The sequence below is a fragment of the Rhinoderma darwinii genome, chromosome 2 (assembly GCF_050947455.1).
Source record: "Rhinoderma darwinii isolate aRhiDar2 chromosome 2, aRhiDar2.hap1, whole genome shotgun sequence".
NCBI classification, from domain to species: Eukaryota; Metazoa; Chordata; class Amphibia; order Anura; family Rhinodermatidae; genus Rhinoderma; species Rhinoderma darwinii.
In genome coordinates this window covers 253,756,325-253,779,501 of record NC_134688.1, presented here as the reverse complement: position 1 = coordinate 253,779,501, position 23,177 = coordinate 253,756,325, and positions in this window count along the sequence as shown.

Genomic DNA, 23,177 nt, shown 5'->3' with positions numbered 1-23,177 from the left:
CGGATCACCAGGGTAAAGCATAGGTGAGTACTACTTGTTTTGTTAATTCATATAATTTTCAGCCATTTTTTTTTTTTTTTACCTAATTAATAAGGATAGGACATACATTTTTAGGCGCTGGACAACCCCTTTAAGCTTTTAAAAGGTAGTTTTAGACACACTTCAATAGGGCTTCATCCTCTCCCATACTCCTCCCTGTTAATGTCTAAATGGGTGGCTTCACAGTCACACACATTTTTTGCGGCGTTTTTAGTGTAAAAAAAAACGCTGCAACATGATGTTAGCTTGAAGTCAATTGTTAATTATCGCGCAACAGTAGTATTTTTTTTCAAAATCGCAAATTTATTTTCAGCATTTAGTGGTGTTTTTCTCCCATAAACCTATAGAATTGTTTTGCCTCTTTGAAAGAAAAATCGCATGTGTAAATGTGTGTAGCATTTCTTTATGAAGTTTTTAGTTTTAAGAGATCTTTCCATCACATGATCTTTTACGCACATAATTTACAATGTTCAAAATACCACCTAAAAAAATCACAAGTAGTGAAACAAACTATTAGCAAAAAAACACCACCAAAAACGCCATACACAAAAACGCATGTACCATTTTATTAAAAGAACGTGTGTTTGAAGAAAGCCTAAGGGTATGTTCCCAAAGGCTAGATACGCTGAAGATTTTCCACAGTGGAATCTAATCCGCAAGTAAATCAATCACAGTAATTCGAAGCAAATAGTGCTTTATTGCAGCAGAAACACAATGTAGCTGCGGAAATCATTGTCGATTTTCTGCAGCCTTTTTACATCAGGATTTACTGTGAAGCATTGGTTGTAGATAACTTTATTTGGAGCTGCGGATTTACTGCGGTTTCAATTGCGGAGTCGTAGCAGAATCGCTGTATAAACCGTGACAAAATACAGCTAGTGATCTTTACAACGGGTTTTATGCTCCATATACAAATTTATGGGGGTAAAAACGCAGCATCTCTCAGAATCCGTAGCATAAATTGACATGCTGCGGATTATAAATTAGTACCGCTGCTAAATTTCCGCACAAATTACATGCAGAATTTAGCCGCAGTATGGGGATGAGATTTGTTGAAATCTCATCCGCTTTTCTGCTACTTTAAATGCTGCACGTTAATTCATTGTGGAAAATCTGCAGCATATCTGGCCTGTGGGAACATACTCTTAAAGCGTACCTAACTTTTCAGGTGACTTTATAATAAACTGATATATGTGTGTACATGAGGAATAACACTATTTATGGCCATTATATGACTGCTCTTCTGCATTATTTAGCAGTTTTTCCCTCTGCAGACTCTATCTCAGTTGTCTCTGAGCTAGGGGACGAAACCCATCATGTCTTCTATACACAGTACACATACAGTAGAGGAAGATAATCCTGCTCTTCTATCTATAGATATTACATATATATATATATATATATATATATATATATATATATATAAAATGAGAAAAAGAGTAAAGCAGCACAGCAACAGCAGTGGGTGCAGGCCTCCTAGGTTGAGGCTAGGAACCCTTGTTAATGAAATCCAAAAAAATGAAGAGGCAGCACTCCAAGGAAATTGGTGAAAAAAAGTGGTGTGTTTATTCACCCCAGGCAGGCAACGTTTCGATCCGTCTCTATGATTGCTTGACAAAGATCCCATAGAGACGGATCGAAACGTTGCCTGCCTGGGGTGAATAAACACACCACTTTTTTTCACCAATTTCCTTGGAGTGCTGCCTCTTCATTTTTTGGGATTATATATATATATATATATATATATATATACATATATATATATATATATATATATATATATATATATATATATATATATATATATATATATATATAAAAGCTGCAGGTGACTGGAGAACTTTATACAGCAGTACAGACCAGTGTAGCTGAGAATCCAGCACTGGGAGACAGAAATCTTTCCATCACGTCTGTGTCTTTCTCGTTCTGCTTCCTCTCCCTGCTCAACTCTCCCCACTCCATAGAATTGTATGGACAGGAAGTGAAGTGACACACCTCCTGACAAACGCCAGTCTTCCTTCCATCACTTTCCAAACCTCTCTCTGACATCTCACCAATGGCAAACAGTTCTGTTGTTTCTACCCTACATGATGATTGTCTTGGTATATTCTTGATTTCTCACAATCAGAGCATCTGCCTAAGTCCTGCTATAATACCATCCAAAACAATATATTTTCAAAATATGTCCCATTCCTCACTCAAAAAGGCACTCTACTGATATTTATTTTTGTTTTGTTTTTTACAGAATTTGCACCTAATAAACTGTGGTAATGTACTTTCATAAAGAGCCCTTCATGATCACATAGAACTCATCATGCAGAATTTATGTAGATATTCCTTCCTACCAGCAATCATTCTCTGATAATTCTACTAAAACAGTTTCATCTTTGTTGAGGAATTACCTGGACAGATATTAATAATCAAGAGAGTGCTTCTTAAATCAAGACAGCAGGGAAAACAAGATAAAGACTTGAGATATCTCGGCTGTAAATATTCAATATTTAATATGTGTCTTTTGTAAATCTTTTACCCAACCTAACTAAAAGCAGATTAAGTTACTTATTTTCTATTAGGGCGGATTTACACAAACGTGATATACGTCCGTTTAACGCGTGTGATTTTCACGCACCTCGCACGGACCTATATTGGTCTATGCGGCCGTGCAGACAGTCCGTGATTTTTACGCAGCGGGTGTCCGCTGTGTAAAACTCACGGCATGTCCTATATTTCTGCATTTCTCGCGCATCACGCACCCATTGAAGTCAATGGGTGCGTGAAAATCACGCACACCACACGGAAGCACTTCCGTGGGACGCGCGTGATTCGCGTAACAGCAGTCAAAGGTATGATTGAAAACAGAAAAGCACCATGTGCTTTTCTGTTTACAAACATCCAGAGTGTCATAATGATGGCGGCTGCACGAAAATCACGCAGCCGTGCATCATATGGTGATGACACACGGAGCTGTTAAGTGCATTTTGCGCGCGCAAAACGGCGCATTTTTTTGCGCACGCAAAACGCACACGCTCGTGTAAACCCGACCTAAGGTTAAGGCCACACGGTGCGGTTACTGTGCATTTATGTTGTGGTTTTTAAACTGCAGCAAGTCAATTTTCAATAGAAGTCAATGGTGAAATTTTCGTTATGGACAGACTGCTGCTATTATATTACAATGTGTTTTTAGTGCAGTTAACTGCATCTTCATAATGTCCGACCCTATGCAGTTAATGAACGCGCTACCAAAGTTGTTGCTGAACTGCTTGCGTTTTTGCTAACAGTTCTGCAATGCATTGTAATGAACTATATACAGGAAGCACCTAACAAACTTCAACACAAGGGAAAACTATGTCCATCAATTATTTCCTTTAAAAGCGCAACTGAACTGCAGCATTACAGAGGCAAAAACTGCATGCGGTTTTCAAATGCAACAAAACCGCGTCAACGAAGCACCGTGTGGCCTTACCCTTACTCTATTACTTGTTTATGAGTGTTAAGGCCGTTTTACACGGGCCAATGATCGGGCAAACGAGCGTTCATATGAATGCTTATTCCCGATCATTGCTCTGTGTAAACAGGGCAACGATCAGCCGATGATAGAGCAAACGCTTGTTCTTCGGCTGATCGTATAGTTTACGCAGCAAAAAATATATTATTGTTGTCAGCAGCACATCTTCCTGTGTAAACAGGGAGATGTGCTGCCGACATGATGGAAATATATGGGGACGAGCAATCGTATTAACAATTGCTCGTCCCCATATATTACTGATCAGAGCTTCTTGTGAAAGGAGAAAACGAGAGCCGATCAACAAGCGCTCTGGCAGACTCACGCCATCCATCGAATTCATCTGAATGGTCGCTTTGTAATTCCACATTACTCCTGCAGTGAAATGTATAGTGGGCTGAATCTTCCCCTGGCAAAATCAGCTGTTTTTCGGGGACATTGGATGGGCCTGTGTCAATTAGCTGATTACCACGGCACAGTCAGAGTAGACGACTACCGCTTTAAGTCAGCCATAAACTGTTGATATGTTAGTAGGCTTTCAACTAATGTATTTCAGTTAGCTTTTATCAACATTCTATTTTCACATTTGTACCTTCATACCATATATTTTACTGCCATAATTTGTAACAGTACATATTTACCTAAACATTTACTTTCTTCTCTTGTTACAAAAACAGTTCATTCAAACCAGCTTCTAAGGACATGTCCCACAGGGGAGAGATTATATGCCTCGGTCCAAAAGAGAGAAATTACCTCCTTATAACAGCAACTGCTACATGGATCTTATTTGATCATATTACTCACAGTACAAAACCTTGCTAGTAATGCAAGGTTTATTTGTGTAGTTATGCTGTATTTAATAAGGAATGCTTCAATTCACAGACAACATGTCCCATTACCAGGAGGAAACCATTCAGCTGCCACCACTCAATGTGCTAATCTTTGCACACAATAAATAGGTACACTGTCAACAAAAACATTAAATCACAAAACACATTTGTTGCTTACAAAGCAGGAAAGATGCAGCTTTGTAAATAATCCTGTCGTGCAATTTTATCCCAGCCTGCCTGCTTTTTAATGCTGCTATGTCTGATACTATATAATAATGATCCAGAGGATGTGTGCATGTATGTGTCATCTGTCTGTCTTCTTCTGCTATCCAACCTCTTTATCCTATTAGCCCAACTTATATGTCCTTACTGTTTTTATACTTTATTTATTTCTGTGTACTTTATCTAACTGTCAGGGAAACAGATCTCCTTGTTTGTCTGTGTTTTCCTTTTATCTACATATATCTGCCTACTTGTCAAATAATTTTACTCTCTTTACCTATTCATCTTTTCAGCATTTTCCCTCTCATTTCATCCATACACCTTAGACTGTGGTTTTATGCTCATGTATATTTTCACTGGCATTCCCACTGGTGAATTTTCAAATCAACACTTTGATGCTCAGATCCAAACATGGCATAATGAGAAATATTTATCAAGCAAGCCCCCTGACACTTTTTCCGACACTTGCAAAGTGTGAGAAAAAAGTTTCATGGCCTGCAGTTCACACAGTGTGCAATTTATTTACTAAATAAAAAAAAAGGCATCACTTTTCCGCAAGGTAAAAAGTGAAGAATACACAAATATATGTGAGGTGAACTACATACAGTGCATCCTGGCAGATAGAACATATTCATTGTGAAAGTGAGTAAAATGTGTTTAAGTGATTCCATTTTGTATGAGAAATTCATTTTATATTTTATGGAATCATCTGTTTCTCTGTAAGACCAAATTTATCCTGGGATTGTCTGAAAACTTTCATGTTTAACATTCCTAGCTTATGTTTACCATTCCCTGTTATGAGAAATGGGCCTGACGTCTCATACTGTCTGGGAACTCATTTATTTACCATTCTTTGCTATGATAATTAGACCTGGTAACATTGCGGCTGTAAGATTGTTATGAGAACCTCATATTACTTGTGATTGGTTGTGCCCAACCAACTCGCGATAGGCTGAGCTAGAGTCAACTTCCTATTTGTAAGTGATTGGCTGAGCTCAAGTCAACTCCCCATTTGTGGGATACAATTGTAACTGCATAATAACAATAAAGCAGAGAAGGATTTTTGGGTATATAACACATGTCTGTGTGTCTCTTAATTCTCTCCGATATATCGATATAACTTATGAATTTGGATCTCAGCGAGTGACTGACGGGTGTCTGTTGACACAGCCACCCAAACCTTCAGTCTAATATATTTTGGCCAAGATTGTGTCAACAGATTTTGGTGCCGTAACCCGGGAGATTAATTGTCTGATAGCTGTCACTGTGAGGTCGGTCATCGATGCATCGGTGACCCAACAAAACCGCGGTAAGTAAGAAACTTATTCTCTCAAAAACTCACTCCTGTATTGCTGAGACCTTGTATTAGCTGTTGTGATGAGACAATCTCCGGGACGCAGTCACTTGTCCAAAGGTATGTTGAAAAGTATTGTGTGATGAATGATTGCAGATGTGTACGTTTATCTTGATTTAATATTGAAGATGCGGTGTAAATGTGTTAATGGTATGAATGTCATGAGTGAGTTAATGGTATGAATGGCATGAGAAGATATTGTCGACAGTGTAAATTTTCTCTTAGATTTAGAAGTAAGGGTGATGAGAAATATAAGATTGTGATGAATGAAGTTTGTCAGACCCCTAGGTTGCAGTGTACTGAGCGGCTGGTTGAGAGGTGTTTTAACATACATGTAAAGGTTTTTGAAGTCGTCCAGGGATTACAGATTGGACAGTTGGAAAAAATAGTATTGATAAAGAAGCCAAATTTCAGAGGTCTGGTAGTGTGTCCATTGAGTGTGGTCCCTCAAGCAATGTGGGAAGGTGAAGAAGATGAGGGCTTTGTAGAATAAACCTGCAATGAATTGGTGGCTGTTGGATTTGTGTTGTATTGTTATAGGTCTGTGGCTGGTGATTTAATTTATTATTTGGCTGTTGTGTATAATCTTTAAGGGCCAAAAGGAAAGATTACCCTGTTGCCTGATTGGTCTGAGAGAGTTGAGTGCCAGATGCATCAAGTCTGGCTCAGCGGTCGAGTGTCAGGGATGGACTTTGTGAAGATGAATAAAGGCTATTTGAGCAATCATGGGTTAACTGAAAAAGTAGACACATTACTTAAAGAGGCTCTGTCACCACATTATAAATGGCCTATATTGTACATGATGTGATCGGCGCTTTATTTAGAAAAACGATAATTTTTTACGGAGTTATGACCTATATTAGCTTTATGCTAAGAGTTTCTCAATGGAAAATTGGGCGTGTTTTACTATATGGCCAAGTGGGTGTTGTGGGGAGAAGTGTATGACGCTGACCAATCCTGACAATGAATATACATTACCTCCAGCCAGGAAGTGGTGTGTATTCAGACTCCTGTCACTTCTGTATCGTCTGTGTGATATTACGATGTAACCTGTCATTTCAAACAAGATTACGTTTGCCTTGCTGTAAATATCACACAGACGATACAGAAGTGACAGGAGTCTGAATACACATCACATCCTGGCTGGAGGTAATGTATATTCATTGTCATGACACTGCAGTAATGTTATAGTGTGTTTATGTGGCTGCACATAGCCATATAGCTATATCGCTATGTGCTGTATAAATGAATGGAGAGAAGTGTATGATGCTGATTGGTCAGCGTCATACACTCCTCTGTACAATGCCCACTTGGCCAAAAAGTAAAACACGCCCAGTTGTCCATTGAGAAAGGCATTAGCATAAAGCTAATATAGGTCAATGATCGTTTCTCTAAATAAAAAAACACTGCTGTAATATACAGTGGAGGAAATAAGTATTTGATCCCTTGCTGATTTTGTAAGTTTGCCCACTGTCAAAGACATGAACAGTCTAGAATTTTTAGGCTAGGTTAATTTTACCAGTGAGAGATAGATTATATAAAAAAAAAAAAAAGAAAATCACATTGTCAAAATTATATATATTTATTTGCATTGTGCACAGAGAAATAAGTATTTGATCCCCTACCAACCATTAAGAGTTCAGCCTCCTCCAGACCAGTTACACGCTCCAAATCAACTTGGTGCCTGCATTAAAGACAGCTGTCTTACATGTCCACAGACTCAATTAATCAGTCTGACTCTAACCTCTACAACATGGGCAAGACCAAAGAGCTTTCTAAGGATGTCAGGGACCAGATCATAGACCTGCACAAGGCTGGAATGGGCTACAAAACCATAAGTAAGACGCTGGGTGAGAAGGAGACAACTGTTGGTGCAATAGTAAGAAAATGGAAGACATACAAAATGACTGTCAATCGACATCGATCTGGGGCTCCATGCAAAATCTCACCTCGTGGGGTATCCTTGATCCTGAGGAAGGTGAGAGCTCAGCCGAAAACTACACGGGGGAACTTGTTAATGATCTCAAGGCAGCTGGGACCACAGTCACCAAGAAAACCATTGGTAACACATTACGCCGTAATGGATTAAAATCCTGCAGTGCCCACAAGGTCCCGCTGCTCAAGAAGGCACATGTACAGGCCCGTCTGAAGTTTGCAAATAAACATCTGGATGATTCTGAGAGTGATTGGGAGAAGGTGCTGTGGTCAGATGAGACTAAAATTGAGCTCTTTGGCATTAACTCAACTCGCCGTTTTTGGAGGAAGAGAAATGCTGCCTATGACCCAAAGAACACCGTCCCCACTGTCAAGCATGGAGGTGGAAACATTATGTTTTGGGGGTGTTTCTCTGCTAAGGGCACAGGACTACTTCACCGCATCAATGGGAGAATAGATGGAGCCATGTACCGTCAAATCCTGAGTGACAACCTCCTTCCCTCCACCAGGACATTAAAAATGGCTCGTGGCTGGGTCTTCCAGCATGACAATTACCCGAAACATACAGCCAAGGCAACAAAGGAGTGGCTCAAAAAGAAGCACATTAAGGTCATGGAGTGGCCTAGCCAGTCTCTAGACCTTAATCCCATCGAAAACTTATGGAGGGAGCTGAAGATCCGAGTTGCCAAGCGACAGCCTCGAAATCTTAAAGGGAATGTGTTGCCAGAAAAACATGTTTTTTTAAAAAAAATTAAACATTTAGTGTGTGGGTGATTAAACATTGTTCAAATTTTTTTTATTTTTTTCGCGAGTCAGGAAATATTATACATTTTTTCTAATTTATAATACTACCCATTGTTGGTCACTAGATGGAGCTAGTTCCCAAAATTGCAGCATTGCAACATTGGGTTAAAAGCCCTCGCTCTAGTGAGCTCTCAGCATCCCCCCCTCCTTTATCCTGGCTAGTGCCGGGATAAACGAGGGGTTTGAAAGGTTTAACCTCCTACACTGTGTGTCGCCATTTTTTGAGGTAACCCACAATGTAGTAGGTTTACATACAGTAGTAAACACACACAAACACTAACATACATTGAAATCTCTTACCTGCTCCTGCTGCCGCGGCTCCCTCCGGCCCGTCCGCTCCCTTTGCTGCCGCTGTTCCATGTGCACAAGTCCGGAAGCCGCGACCGGAAGTAGTAATATTACTGTCCGGCCGCGACTTCCGGTCCACAGGAAAATGGCGCCGGACGGCGCCAATTTCGAATAGGACTGTGTGGGAGCGGCGCATGCGCAGTTCCCACACAGACGCCGTACACGGCAGTCAATGGGACGGGAGCCGTTCGCAGTCCCTATGGGACTGTGGCTGCCGTATTCCATGTCTGTGTGTGTCGTTAATCGACACACACAGAAATGGAACAAAAAATGGCAGCCCCCATAGGGAAGAAAAAGTGTAAAAATAAGAAACAGTAAAACACAAACACACAAATGAATATAAACGTTTTTATTAAAGCACTAACATCTTTAACATATAAAAAAATTATTTGTGATGACACTGTTCCTTTAATGATTTAGAGATGATCTGCAAAGAGGAGTGGGCCAAAATTCCATCTAACATGTGTGCAAACCTCATCATCAACTACTAAAAATGTCTGACTGCTGTGCGTGCCAACATGGGTTTTGCCACCAAGTATTAAGTCTTGTTTGCCAAAGGGATCAAATACTTATTTCTCTGTGCACAATGCAAATAAATATATATAATTTTGACAATGTGATTTTTTTTTTTTTTTTATATATAATCTATCTCTCACTGGTAAAATTAACCTAGCCTAAAATTTCTAGACTGTTCATGTCTTTGACAGTGGGCAAACTTACAAAATCAGTAAGGGATCAAATACTTATTTCCTTCACTGTACATTACAGAGCCGATCACATCATGTACAATATAGGCCACTTATAAAGTGGTGACAGAGCCTCTTTAAAGTGGCCAAGCAAGTAATTACTGGTGGTTACAAGCAAGTTGGTATGAGTGATATGTGTAGATTTTGACAGGAAAAGTGGTTGTACTAGTGATGATAAAGACTAATACAGTTAGGTACATTGCAGTGAGTGATGTGGACTGTCACGAGAAGAGTGAGTGATGTGGACATGTGTGGTGCGTGCGTGCGTGCGTGCGTGTGTGTGTGTGTGTCGAGGATGAACCTGAAGAGCAGACTGGTGCAAATGAGAATAGATTGGCAAATGTGGTAAATCTCTTCAAAATGTTAGGGAAACACAAAGGATAGCAAAGTTTACAATTTGAGCAGGTATTGCATGGCTGATGGACTGAGAGACCAGGTGGCCACAGTCTAACATTGATTTTAGATCTATACTGCATGCTTTCTTACTCCTAACAGCTGTACTGAGAACATTTTGTGTATCCTCGAAACTAATTGAATTTTTAGTTATTTTATAGTGTGTAAAAAGCCTTAGAACACTGAACTAAAGTACAAGTTCTGTATATAGGCTGGCTTGTTAGCGTGCTGCCTTATGTAAGGGGTTTAAATGACTGGGGCTGGATGTGTGCAGTAAGGTTTTAGAATTATAAATACAGCAGAGTCTTAGTTTCTTTCAACATTTTGTCTTGCTGAGACTTATAGTTCTACAACAATGGGTCTGAGAGGAGAGGAGTTGTGTGAAAGTTGGGAGGCAGCTGGTTACAGTGTTTGGGAATTTCAGAAGGAATGTGAAATGTGTCTTATCTTCACACTGCTGTTCTTAGTGCCACCCTCAGTAACATACTACGCAGAGGCTCTCTCACGCTGATAGTGAAATATTACAAGCCCAGTTCAAGTATTTGACTGCATAAACGCTAGAGCACAAAATGTGGACTGCTGGAAATGTAGCGCCAAGGATGAGGTGTCTTCACTAGTGGTGGCGCTAGACTTCACTCACTAAGTATGACGTCTCACTCCTTGCATTTATATGTGTTATTATCAAACGTTGCAGTGTTTTGAACCCAGCCACAGCTTCTGCTGGGTCCAAAAGTATGGGAAGTAATGCAGATATTGAAAATTCAGACCCACCACATGATTCTTTGGAGATTGATGAAGACCCCTACTGTTCCCAACCCAACACTTTGCTTAGTCAGATCCCACACACAGCTTGTTATTTTACAGTAATTGACTTATTAGATATTATTATATTATATTAGATTTATTCTCTGTTCCATTGGACGAAGAATTACAGTTGCTCTTTGCTTTTACACATGCAGGCAATCAATACTGTTGCTACCCCAGGGAGCAGCCAACGGCCCCACCCAATTCAGTACGGCCCTTGCTGCAGTATTGCAAGGCTGGATTCCACCCGCTGCTGGAACCCAGTTTTTGCAGTATGTTGATGACTTACTTCTGGCCCGTGAGTCAGAACAAGACTGTGTAGATGTTAACCTGAGTCTTCTGTTGTTTTTGGTGGCAACGGCTGCAAGGCATCTAAAGATAAGATGTAATTTTGTCAAGATGTTCAGTTTTGAACCCAGCTACATTACTTCCAAAGGGTCCAAAAGGGGGGAGTAGTGACGAGACTGATCAGTTACATCTCAGTGATTCACCGCACAGTTGTATTGAATTAATGAACTCAAAGCTGGGAGGTCTACAAAATGTGTATGAGACCCAGATTTTGTGCTTTTTGTAGATGTTTACAGATTCCATCATGAAGGCACCTGCAAGACCGGATACGCGGTACTCACGATGCATCAGGTAATCATGTAGAGAAAACTCCCACCTTCTTGTTCTGCCCAAGAAGCAGAGCTGGAGGCACTTGCTGAGGCTTGTAACCTGGCAAAAGATAATACGGCCAACATTTACACTGACTCTAACTACGCTTTTGGCATCGCCCAAGATTATGGGCCAATTGGTAATGGGAACTTTGTTGGATCATCGAGTAAGCCAATCAAGAACGCAGAAGCAGTAGCCAAAGTATTCACCTCTTGTAAAGGATCTGCCAGGCACAACTTCGGGGTTAACTCCCAGAACTAATCAGTCAGCACCTGAGAATACATCCCTGAGACTGACTCCTGCTTCCACCATTCAGGCTGGCAGGCTTAGGAGTGGGAGAGCCTATCGTAACCTGGCCAGACTCAGCTAGCTCCCGCCCTCGGTCTATTTAAGCCTGCACTTCCTGTCCCTCGGTGCTTGTTATTGCATGTGTTTCTTTCCTTGTGGTTTCCTGGCCCAGCTACAGCTCCTGCTATTTTTGATCCTGCTCCATACAGACCCTGGCTTACCGACTACTCTTCTGCTTTTCGTTTTGTACCTCGCACACTCCTGGCTTGACTCGGCTTGTTCACCACTCTGGTTGCTCACGGTGTTGCCGTGGGCAACGGCCCCTTTTCCTTGCTTGTGTTCCTTGTATGTTTGTCGTGTTTGTCGTGCACTTACTGAGCGCAGGGACCGCCGCCCAGTTGTACCCCGTCGCCTAGGGCGGGTCGTTGCAAGTAGGCAGGGACAGAGTGGCGGGTAGATTAGGGCTCACTTGTCCGTCTCCCTACCCCCTGCCATTACATAATAACAAGCCCATACCTAGTCTACCCCTGGTCCCTGACACCACTATGGATCCCCGTGAGACCCTGGCTCAGCAAATGCAGGGTCTCTCCCTACAGGTCCAGGCCCTGGCTCAGAGGGTCAACCAGCCTGATGCTACCCTGGTAGTTCCCCTCACCGCACCTCTTGAACCCCACCTCAAGTTGCCCGACCGGTTCTCAGGGGACCGGAGGGCTTTTCTCTCCTTTCGGGAGAGTTGTAGGCTTTACTTTCGTTTAAAGCCTCATTCCTCAGGTTCTGAGAGCCAGCGGGTGGGTATAATTATGTCCCGGCTCCAGGAAGGGCCCCAAGAGTGGGCCTTCTCCTTGGCTCCTGACGCCCCTGAACTTTCCTCCGTTGATTGTTTCTTTTCTGCTCTCGGACTTATTTATGACGAGACTGACAGGACTGCCTTTGCCGAGAGTCAGCTGGTGACCTTAAGTCAGGGTAAGAGACCTGTTGAGGAGTATTGCTCTGACTTTCGGAAGTGGTGCGTAGCTTCTCGGTGGAATGACCCTGCCTTAAGGTGCCAGTTTAGGTTGGGTCTGTCGAATGCCCTGAAAGACCTGCTAGTTAGCTATCCCTCTTCTGACTCCCTAGACCAGGTTATAGCTTTAGCGATACGACTTGACCGACGTCTCAGGGAACGACAACGTGAACGTTTATGTGTTTTCTCCTCCGACTCCCCCATGATGCCTCCCGAAGCTCCGTTGCTTCGTTCCTCCCCGAAAGATTCAGAGATACCTATGCAACTCGGGGCCTCCGTGTCCCCCCAACAACGTAGAGAATTCCGCAGGAAGAATGGTCTCTGCTTCTACTGTGGGGACGACAAGCATCAAGTGAACAACTGTCCTAAGCGTAAGATTGCAGCCAGAGAACTTCCGCGTCTAAGTGATCATCGGGGAGGTCACTTGGGCGCACAGGTATTTCCCGTAAATATGAAACGTACTAAGATCTTGCTTCCCTTTCAGGTCTCTTTTGGTGGTAGGTCTGCTACCGGCAGTGCCTTCGTGGATTCAGGGTCCTCTACTAATATCATGTCTGTGGAATTTGCTATGTCCCTTGCTATGCCTCTTATTGTTTTGCCTAAACCTGTCCCGGTAGTAGGTATAGACTCCACTCCTCTTGCTAATGGTTATTTTACACAGCATACCCCTGTTTTTGAACTCCTTGTTGGCTCCATGCATTTGGAGCAATGCTCTGTACCGTTGATGCAGGGATTATCGTACGATTTGGTTTTAGGTCTTCCCTGGTTGCAGTTGCATAATCCTACGTTTGACTGGAATACTGGGGAGCTAACCAAATGGGGTAATGAATGTTGTACGTCATGTTTTTCTGTTAATTCTATTTCTCCCCCTAAGGAGGCGAATACGCTACCCGAGTTTGTTCAGGACTTCGCTGATGTTTTCTCTAGGGAGGCCTCCGAAGTGTTACCTCCTCATAGAGAATACGATTGCGCTATCGAATTGGTACCAGGAGCTAAGCTTCCTAAGGGTAGGATATTTAATCTTTCTTGTCCCGAACGTGAAGCTATCAGAGTGTATATCCAGGAATCCCTGGCCAAGGGTTACATTCGTCCCTCTTCTTCTCCGGTAGGTGCTGGCTTCTTCTTCGTGGGGAAGAAGGATGGTGGTCTTAGGCCATGCATTGACTACCATAGCCTGAATAAGGTCACGGTAAGGAACTAGTATCCCCTTCCTTTGATTCCTGATCTCTTTAATCAGGTTCAGGGGGCCCAATGGTTTTCTAAATTGGATCTACGGGGGGCGTATAACCTTATTCGCATCAAAGAGGGGGATGAGTGGAAGACTGCGTTTAACACGCCCGAAGGCCATTTCGAATACCTCGTCATGCCCTTTGGGTTGTGTAATGCCCCTGCGGTCTTCCAGAATTTCATAAATGAGATTTTGAGAAATTACCTGGGGATTTTTCTGGTAGTGTACCTTGATGACATACTGGTGTTTTCCAAGGACTGGTCCTCCCACATTAAGCATGTCAGGAAGGTGCTCCAGGTCCTTCGGGAAAATAAACTGTTTGCCAAAACCGAAAAATGTGTGTTTGGGGTACAGGAGATTCCATTTTTGGGTCAAATCCTCACTCCTCATGAATTCCGCATGGACCCCGCCAAGGTTCAGGCTGTGGCGGAATGGGTCCAACCTGCCTCCCTGAAGGCGTTACAGTGTTTTTTGGGGTTCGCTAATTATTACAGGAGATTTATTGCTAACTTCTCGGTCATCGCTAAGCCCCTTACGGACCTCACTCGCAAAGGTGCTGATCTCCTCCACTGGCCTCCTGAGGCTGTCCAGGCTTTTGAGGTCCTTAAGAAGTGCTTTGTCTCCGCCCCGGTGCTGGTTCAGCCCAACCAAATGGAGCCATTTATCGTGGAAGTTGACGCATCTGAGGTGGGAGTGGGGGCTGTCTTGTCCCAGGGTACCAGGTCCCTCACCCATCTCCGCCCCTGTGCCTACTTCTCCAGGAAGTTTTCGCCAACTGAAAGTAACTATGATATTGGCAACCGCGAACTCTTAGCCATTAAATGGGCATTTGAAGAGTGGCGCCACTTCCTGGAGGGGGCTAGGCACCAGGTAACGGTCCTTACCGACCACAAGAATCTGGTTTTCCTAGAATCTGCCCGGAGGCTAAACCCGAGACAAGCTCGATGGGCGTTATTTTTTACCAGATTCAATTTTTTGGTTACCTATAGGGCTGGGTCTAAAAATATTAAGGCTGATGCACTGTCGCGTAGCTTCATGGCCAGCCCTCCTTCGGAGGAAGATCCTGCTTGTATTTTGCCTCCAGGTATAATCATTTCCTCGATCGATTCTGATTTAGTCTCTGATATTGCTGCTGATCAAGGTGCAGCTCCCGGGAACCTTCCTGAGAACATGCTGTTTGTTCCCCTGCAATTCCGGCTAAGGGTACTTAGGGAAAATCATGACTCCGCACTATCTGGCCATCCAGGCATCCTGGGTACCAAACACCTCATTACCAGAAATTATTGGTGGCCTGGGTTGCCTAAAGACGTTAAGGCCTACGTCGCCGCTTGTGATGTTTGTGCTAGGTCCAAGACTCCCAGGTCCCGACCAGCGGGCTTACTGCGTTCATTGCCCATTCCCCAGAAACCTTGGACACATATCTCCATGGATTTTATCACCGATTTGCCTCCATCCCAAGGCAAGTCGGTGGTGTGGGTGGTGGTGGACCGCTTCAGTAAGATGTGCCACTTTGTGCCCCTCAAGAAACTACCCAACGCCAAAACGTTGGCTACCTTGTTTGTCAAACACATCCTGCGTCTCCATGGGGTCCCTGTCAATATTGTTTCGGACAGAGGGGTATAATTTGTTTCATTGTTTTGGAGAGCCTTCTGTATGAAGTTGGGGATTGATCTGTCCTTCTCCTCTGCCTTCCATCCTGAAACCAATGGCCAAACGGAGAGGACTAATCAATCTCTAGAACAATACTTAAGGTGTTTTGTCTCTGACTGTCAATTTGATTGGGTCTCTTTCATTCCCCTCGCCGAATTTTCCCTTAATAACCGGGTCAGTAACTCGTCAGGGGTCTCTCCTTTTTTTTGTAATTTTGGGTTTAATCCACGGTTCTCCTCCGTTTCACCTGGTAGTTCCAACAATCCTGAGGTAGAGGTCGTTCATCGGGAACTGTGCACAGTCTGGGCCCAGGTTCAGAAAAACCTAGAGGTGTCCCAGGGCGTACAAAAAACTCAGGCTGATAAAAAGCGTTCTGCTAACCCCCTGTTTATGGTCGGGGATCTGGTGTGGTTGTCGTCTAGGAACTTGCGTCTCAAGGTTCCGTCCAAGAAGTTTGCTCCCCGGTTTATTGGCCGTATAAGGTCATTGAGGTCCTCAATCCTGTCTCCTTCCGGCTGGAGTTACCCCCGTCTTTTCGGATACACGACGTGTTTCATGCCTCCCTCCTCAAACGCTGCTCCCCGTCCTTGGCTCCCTCGAGGAGACCTCCTGTTCCCATCCTCACCCCGGAGGGGGTGGAATTTGAGGTGGCCAGGATTGTGGACAGCAAGATGGTCCAAGGCTCCCTCCAGTACCTGGTCCATTGGAGAGGATACGGGCCTGAGGAGAGGACTTGGGTACCCGCCCGGGATGTTCACGCTGGGGTATTGGTCAGGAGGTTCCACCTGCGTTTCCCCAGTAAGCCAGGTCCACTTAGAAAGGGTCCGGTGGCCACTCATAAAAGGGGGGGTACTGTAAAGGATCTGCCAGGCACAGCTTCGGGGTTAACTCCCAGAACTAATCAGTCAGCACCTGAGAATACATCCCTGAGACTGACTCCTGCTTCCACCATTAAGGCTGGCAGGCTTAGGAGTGGGAGAGCCTATCGTAACCTGGCCAGACTCAGCTAGCTCCCGCCCTCGGTCTATTTAAGCCTGCACTTCCTGTCCCTCGGTGCTTGTTATTGCTTGTGTTTCTTTCCTTGTGGTTTCCTGGCCCAGCTACAGCTCCTGCTATTTTTGATCCTGCTCCATACAGACCCTGGCTTACCGACTACTCTTCTGCTTTTCGTTTTGTACCTCGCACACTCCTGGCTTGACTCGGCTCGTTCACCACTCTGGTTGCTCACGGTGTTGCTGTGGGCAACGGCCCCTTTTCCTTGCTTGTGTTCCTTGTATGTTTGTCGTGTTTGTCGTGCACTTACTGAGCGCAGGGACCGCCCAGTTGTACCCCGTCGCCTAGGGCGGGTCGTTGCAAGTAGGCAGGGACAGAGTGGCGGGTAGATTAGGGCTCACTTGTCCGTCTCCCTACCCCCTGCCATTACACCTCTCCATGGAAAGTATGCAAGGCCAGGTATCTGCAAATTGGCTTTCCCCCGGATTTAATAATGCCACACCTAGGTTTGTAGCAGCCTGCATGATATGCGCATGGCATAACATGGGTAAAACAGCAAAGCTACCTATGAAAAGTGCACAATGGACAGATTACCAGTTCCAGCGACTACAGATCGACTACATACAACTACCCAAGGTAGGTGTGTATGAATATGTGCTCGTATGTGTAGATCTGTTCTCAGGGTGGCCTGAAGTCTGGCCAGTTTTTCCCTCCACTGCAAAGAATACGGCCAAGAATGAAAGTTAGCATTTTTGTCATAACAGTACTTAAAGAGGTTCTGTCACCATATATATATCCTACATAAGGAGATCAGCGCTATAATGTAGATGACAGCAGTGCTTTTTATTTTTAAAAAAACGATCTACTTTTACCACTTTATTAGCGATTTTAGATTTATGCTAATGAGTTGCTTAATGCCCAAGTGGGCGTATTTTTACTTTAGACCAAGTGGGCGTTGTACAGGGGAGTGTATGACGCTGACCAATTAGCCTCATGCACTCCTCTCCATTCATTTACTCAGCGCATAGGGATCCTGCTAGATCCTTATGTGCTGTCTTATACTAACACATTAACAATACTGAAGTGTTTAGACATAGTTTAGACAAGTTATAGCTCTCATAAAGTGAGAAAATGTGTTTTTTTTTAGCTATGAATATGCATTTATTTTTAAAAAGTAGTAAAATATAGAAAAAAACTATAAATATCTGGTTTTGTCATACCCATATCGACCTTTAGAATAAAGTTAAAATATTATTTATACATTACAATGAGAAGCATTGTTTCAGCGCACAGCACACGGACGAGAATCACGTTCGTGTGAATGGGCCCTAAGACTGACATTAGTGGTGGGAAGCTTGAAGAAGAAAAAAATTTAACACATTATAAACCTTTATCATTGGGCATTTCACCACCCCCGGACTAAGGCATTCCGCCGAAACGCGCGTCGGGCTGGTGTCTCTGCAGTGCAGGAGTCATAACATGGGTGATTGTGATTCCAATAGACTATTATCATGAGTCTAGCTGTGCTTACATTTTACATACACCTATCTGTTCTTCTTGACAAGTACTGTGGCTCTGACCTTATCACATGCATGGGCTATTTCTGCCCACAGCAAACAGCATATATTGGGTGATCACTAGTCTTATACAACCCACATCTATTCTATATACATTGTATTTATGCCCAGTTACCTCCTGCCTTGTAGGACACCCAGATACTGTATTGTATGTTTCATGTTTTAAATTGTATTGTTTCATATATGTTAAAAATAAAGATTTTGTACCTTCTCATAAACAATTGTGTTAATTGACCTCTCCTGTAGGCTATAATGTATATACAATAGGTCAATGCACCAAGTTCACACTTGGTTATACAATAAATCTTTTGTTCTGACGCTCAGTCAAAAATAGATTTGTTCCTGAATGTACCAATAGGCAGTATGTAGGGACACAGAGGAATCGTAACACTCATTTGTCAATGCTCGCACAAAATGTGTTGTGTTCACTATAGACACGGCAGAGCGGCAGTGGGGAAGGGGGGCCAAAGTTTGTGGAACAGCCCAAGGCCTATGGTCTGCTTAATCCGCCACTCTCTGTGGATACTATATAATTCCATTGTAAAGAAGGAAATATGTGACCCACCTCCAAGGAGTGTAATAAAGTCCTAAAAGTCAAAGACAATTATTTACAAAATTATTATGTATTTTATGAAGGAAAAAGTGTTTTACTATTTTTCTAGAGTACGTCCAGCTTTTCGAACTTTAAGAAAATGAACTTGAAAAAAGTAACTTTGCAAATAGTCTTGATTACCAAGATCCTAATGTTTTAGCTTTACATCTCCTATGCAGATCCATGTGCATCCATAGTTACAGACTACAAACAAACCCTTGAGAACTCTGATCCTGCAGTCAAACTCTTTTCTATCTGTCCTCTACTTTTTTTATATTTCATATTTTTTTTACAGTTTTTTACTTCACATAAAGTAAAACCTTGTCCACATATAATTAGAAACGTATATATTAACCGTTAAGTTCATAAAAAAAATTCTATTTTACTCATTTAATTTCCCTATTTCCCACATTCCTACCCTCCAAACCAAAAGAAAGAAAAACAATATCCATGTGATCACCAATACATTTCTCTCAATTCTATATCAGGAAATGTAAACTATGCAAGGCGTGTAGAATTTTGATCACAACCAAACAATTCACTGATGGATTTGGTCCACAGTATAGCATCAGGGAGCATATGAACTGTACATCCGAAAGAGTCGTGTATTATCTGGAGTGCCCCTGTGGTTTGAAATACGTGGGCAAAATGACTAGAGCACTCAAAATCCGTATTATAGAACACATTAGGACGATCATAAACTACGATAGAACCGAGAAGGAATGCAAGCTCCAAAACAAACTATTTGCCCCCTACTCCAATTGCTAGGCATTTCAGAGAGAGACATAATCTGGATGAGGCCCTTCTGAGGAGAGAAAGCGAGTGGATTTTCCGCATGAACTCCGTTAAGCTGTTTGGCTTAAACGATAACTTTAATTTTGGCTGTTTTCTTTGATCCTATCAAGGATCACTTATTCAGCTGAAGTGACTATGATTTATATCAGGAAATACCGCACACAATGAGTCTGCTGGAATTGATATCCACATGTGTTACAATTTTCTCATAATCATTACATATGATACACACATTAAGCAATACCATCTGAGTAATATGGACCTACGGATTCATCCTCATAAGATGTGGTTATAGACACAGGTATCGATAATGCTTTATAGACAATCTATCAATTACACTTTATCTCCCTATGTATAATGGTGAGAAATCCACTTGGTTTTGATATTATTAACTAAATGCCTCTCTAAAACGAATGACCTTACCATGTTGGTTTGCACGGCCCAAGGATGGATATTAATACTATCAGCCAGACAGTTCAGGAAACATCTGGCATTCTTCTTGGCAATCACCATCATAGTCGTTATATCTTTGTTTCATATTTCAAAACTTATATAGTTTTGTGTCATGCAGGTTTTCTGCTGTGGGTGGATGACAACATTGTTATTGAAGTCCAGAGGGTGAAAATGGAACTAGCCCTGCTCACAGCTGAAAAGTAGATGCAACTGTATTTAGTCTGTGAGCAAAATAAAAAATTTTGTCAAAGGATTATTACATAAACTGGGGAATACCTAGAGAGTACCTGTACAAAGCCAAGGGTGTACAATACTTATAAAGTACTTATACAAAGCTTTAGAAATACTTACAAAATCGCTTTAGAAAGTCCTGTTTACCTGTACAAGCAAAATAAAAACAAAAGCATCATAAAAATGATAAGACAAAAGAATGTTGATTATCTGACCACTATGTTGAGTTCTCATTTTTCCAAAAACTGTAGCTATTTTTTTTTTTCGATGTTAGCATTTGAATAACATAGGTATGACAATTATTATTAACGTTAGTCATCAACAAAGTTACTGTCAAGTGCTGCTGAGGTCAATGAATTTCAACCTTGCAAGCATTAGTGGTATTGAATTGCTAACTGTCACAATAGCAAGTCTGCTAATTCTCATTGCTTCTTTCATAGACTTCAGTAGAGGATGTTTTTCAGCACCAAGCTAATCATGTAGCGTACAATGAGAGAGGAACCTAATTAAAAATGAAATGAAGATATAGTCTCGTAAAACTGTTGAATGGCGTTTATCTTATTTCAGCTCACACAAGAAGGAAGAGCTTTATCATTTGTTATCTGGCTCCATGTGCTGTGAAAAATGCTGAATAAATTACAATTTCACCCCTATTTCTCAGTAAAGCTAATTTTTTCCACAGTTGGTAGATTGTTTTCCCTGAATTTAATTTAATGTTCCAAGTACTGAGGACAAGATGTGTCTTTCGTGTTTCCTGGAACATAAATATGTTTTGTTCCTTCTACTAACTGGTAACCATAACTCCTAAAACCCATGCATCTCCTCAGGTTCCCTAGAAACTTGGCACCTAACAATCAGTGCTTATTGGGATGTGGATTCTATATAACAAGGTGCTTTGAAGCTACATTTGATAATAAATAAGTAAACGAAGCATATAATCATCTAAATAACCCATTCTGTTATTATGAAGGGAGTAGTAGTTAGAACTAGCTACGAGTAGCGATGACCATTAAAGAGAAAGTAAAAGTATATTGCGATTGAAAAAAAGCAAATAAGTTTAGCCTGCTCAAATTCTTTAACCAATGTAGATGGCATTGTGAGAAAGAGCGGTGGAAGCCATCCTAGGCATGAGGAGTTAACTCAGGATAGACATTGTTGGCATATTACTAGGATATGCCTCCAATGTCCAATCTCTGGGGTCCAACCACTATGATCCCCGCATATCACTAGAACTAAGCAGTAGCGGTAATAGGAAAATACTGTGCTCCTTTTTTTCTCCTGTAGGCTCAGATCAGATTTTTAAGCAGGAGTCAAAGCAAAAGGAACACCGCTGATTTTACACATTCGTAGCATACTCAATGTCAATCCTGTGGCAGTCCTTTTAATCACCATCTCCATTTTCTACTAAATATCCCACCAAATTGTCTCTGTCAGAACACAAATATAATCTAATTTACAGTTTTCATATTCACAAAACCATTCTTGCACCTGCAAATTTTGTACTTGACTTGCAAGCTACTTGTCTGTGTATCATGGAGGCAATCTATTATACAGCAGAGAATATTTCCTGCAACTATGTACTGGGTCTGTACAAGTTAGGCCCCATTCACATCACGTTAAGGCACTATGTTGATCTTATACGTCGGGAAAGCTCCCGACGTACAAGATAAACGTGTCCATAGGGCTCCATTATCCCGACAGAGACCAAAAGTGTGTCCTTTTGGCCTCCATCTGGCTGGTATACGTTGTTATACCTTTTTTTTTGAAGGATGAAGTAGTGTAGTAGACTACGCTATTCCATCCTGAGGGATCCTGAAGAAAAAATATATACCACATAGTATAAGTTTTTTAACATGGGAGCCTATGGGTGAAGGATGCCACTGTATGGCATCCGCCACAGGTACATGTTAAACGTAGACCTCGGTGAGCTCCCGACATCACTGTCCATATAGGGATAGTGAAATCAGGAGCTTCCACAGTGTTGGAGTCTCTGGGCAGAGCGCTCTGAAAACTCCTGAAGTCACTGTCCATATATGCTCTGCTCGCCGAATCCAGCGCTCGGGAAGTCCAGAAGTCGCTGTCCATATACGGACAGTGACATCAGGAGGAGTGCTGGAGTCCATGAGCAGAGCATCAGCTGATGCTCTGCTCGCTGAATCCAGTGATAGGGAATCCTGTAGTCACTGTCTATAAATGCAAAGTAACTTCAATAGTTTTGCCGGGGCCGGTCCCCAGGCAACGTATCCCACTGTATACCATACAGTGGGATACGTTTGGGCCTTTCGTCGGAGGTATACGTCGGGGGTCTTCCCGATGTATATCTCCGACGAAAGCACCTAACATGATGTGAATAGGGCCTAACATGTAATAAAATTATAGCAACTTAGACAGGGAAACAAGCGACTTTTAGTTGACCTAAAGTACCACAGCCTGTAGAAAACACTAAGAAGGAATTTAAAAAATAAACAAAGATTCTGCATGGTCGTGTAAACAGTGTGCCAAGCTGAAATAAAGCATATGAGAATTAATACCAGCTTTATGAAATTGAATCCTAACAATCCTAACAGTATAAAGGCGCCAAAATACATGTATTTTCAAAGCCGCTGAGCCTTCCAAGTTCAGACCAAATGTACAACCTAGGTATAGAGAAATAGGAGGGATCCTCCAGCTCACCTGAGTAGATGTTCACATTGCCTGTAGCGCCCGGGTCCTCGTGTCGGCACACGTACTGGA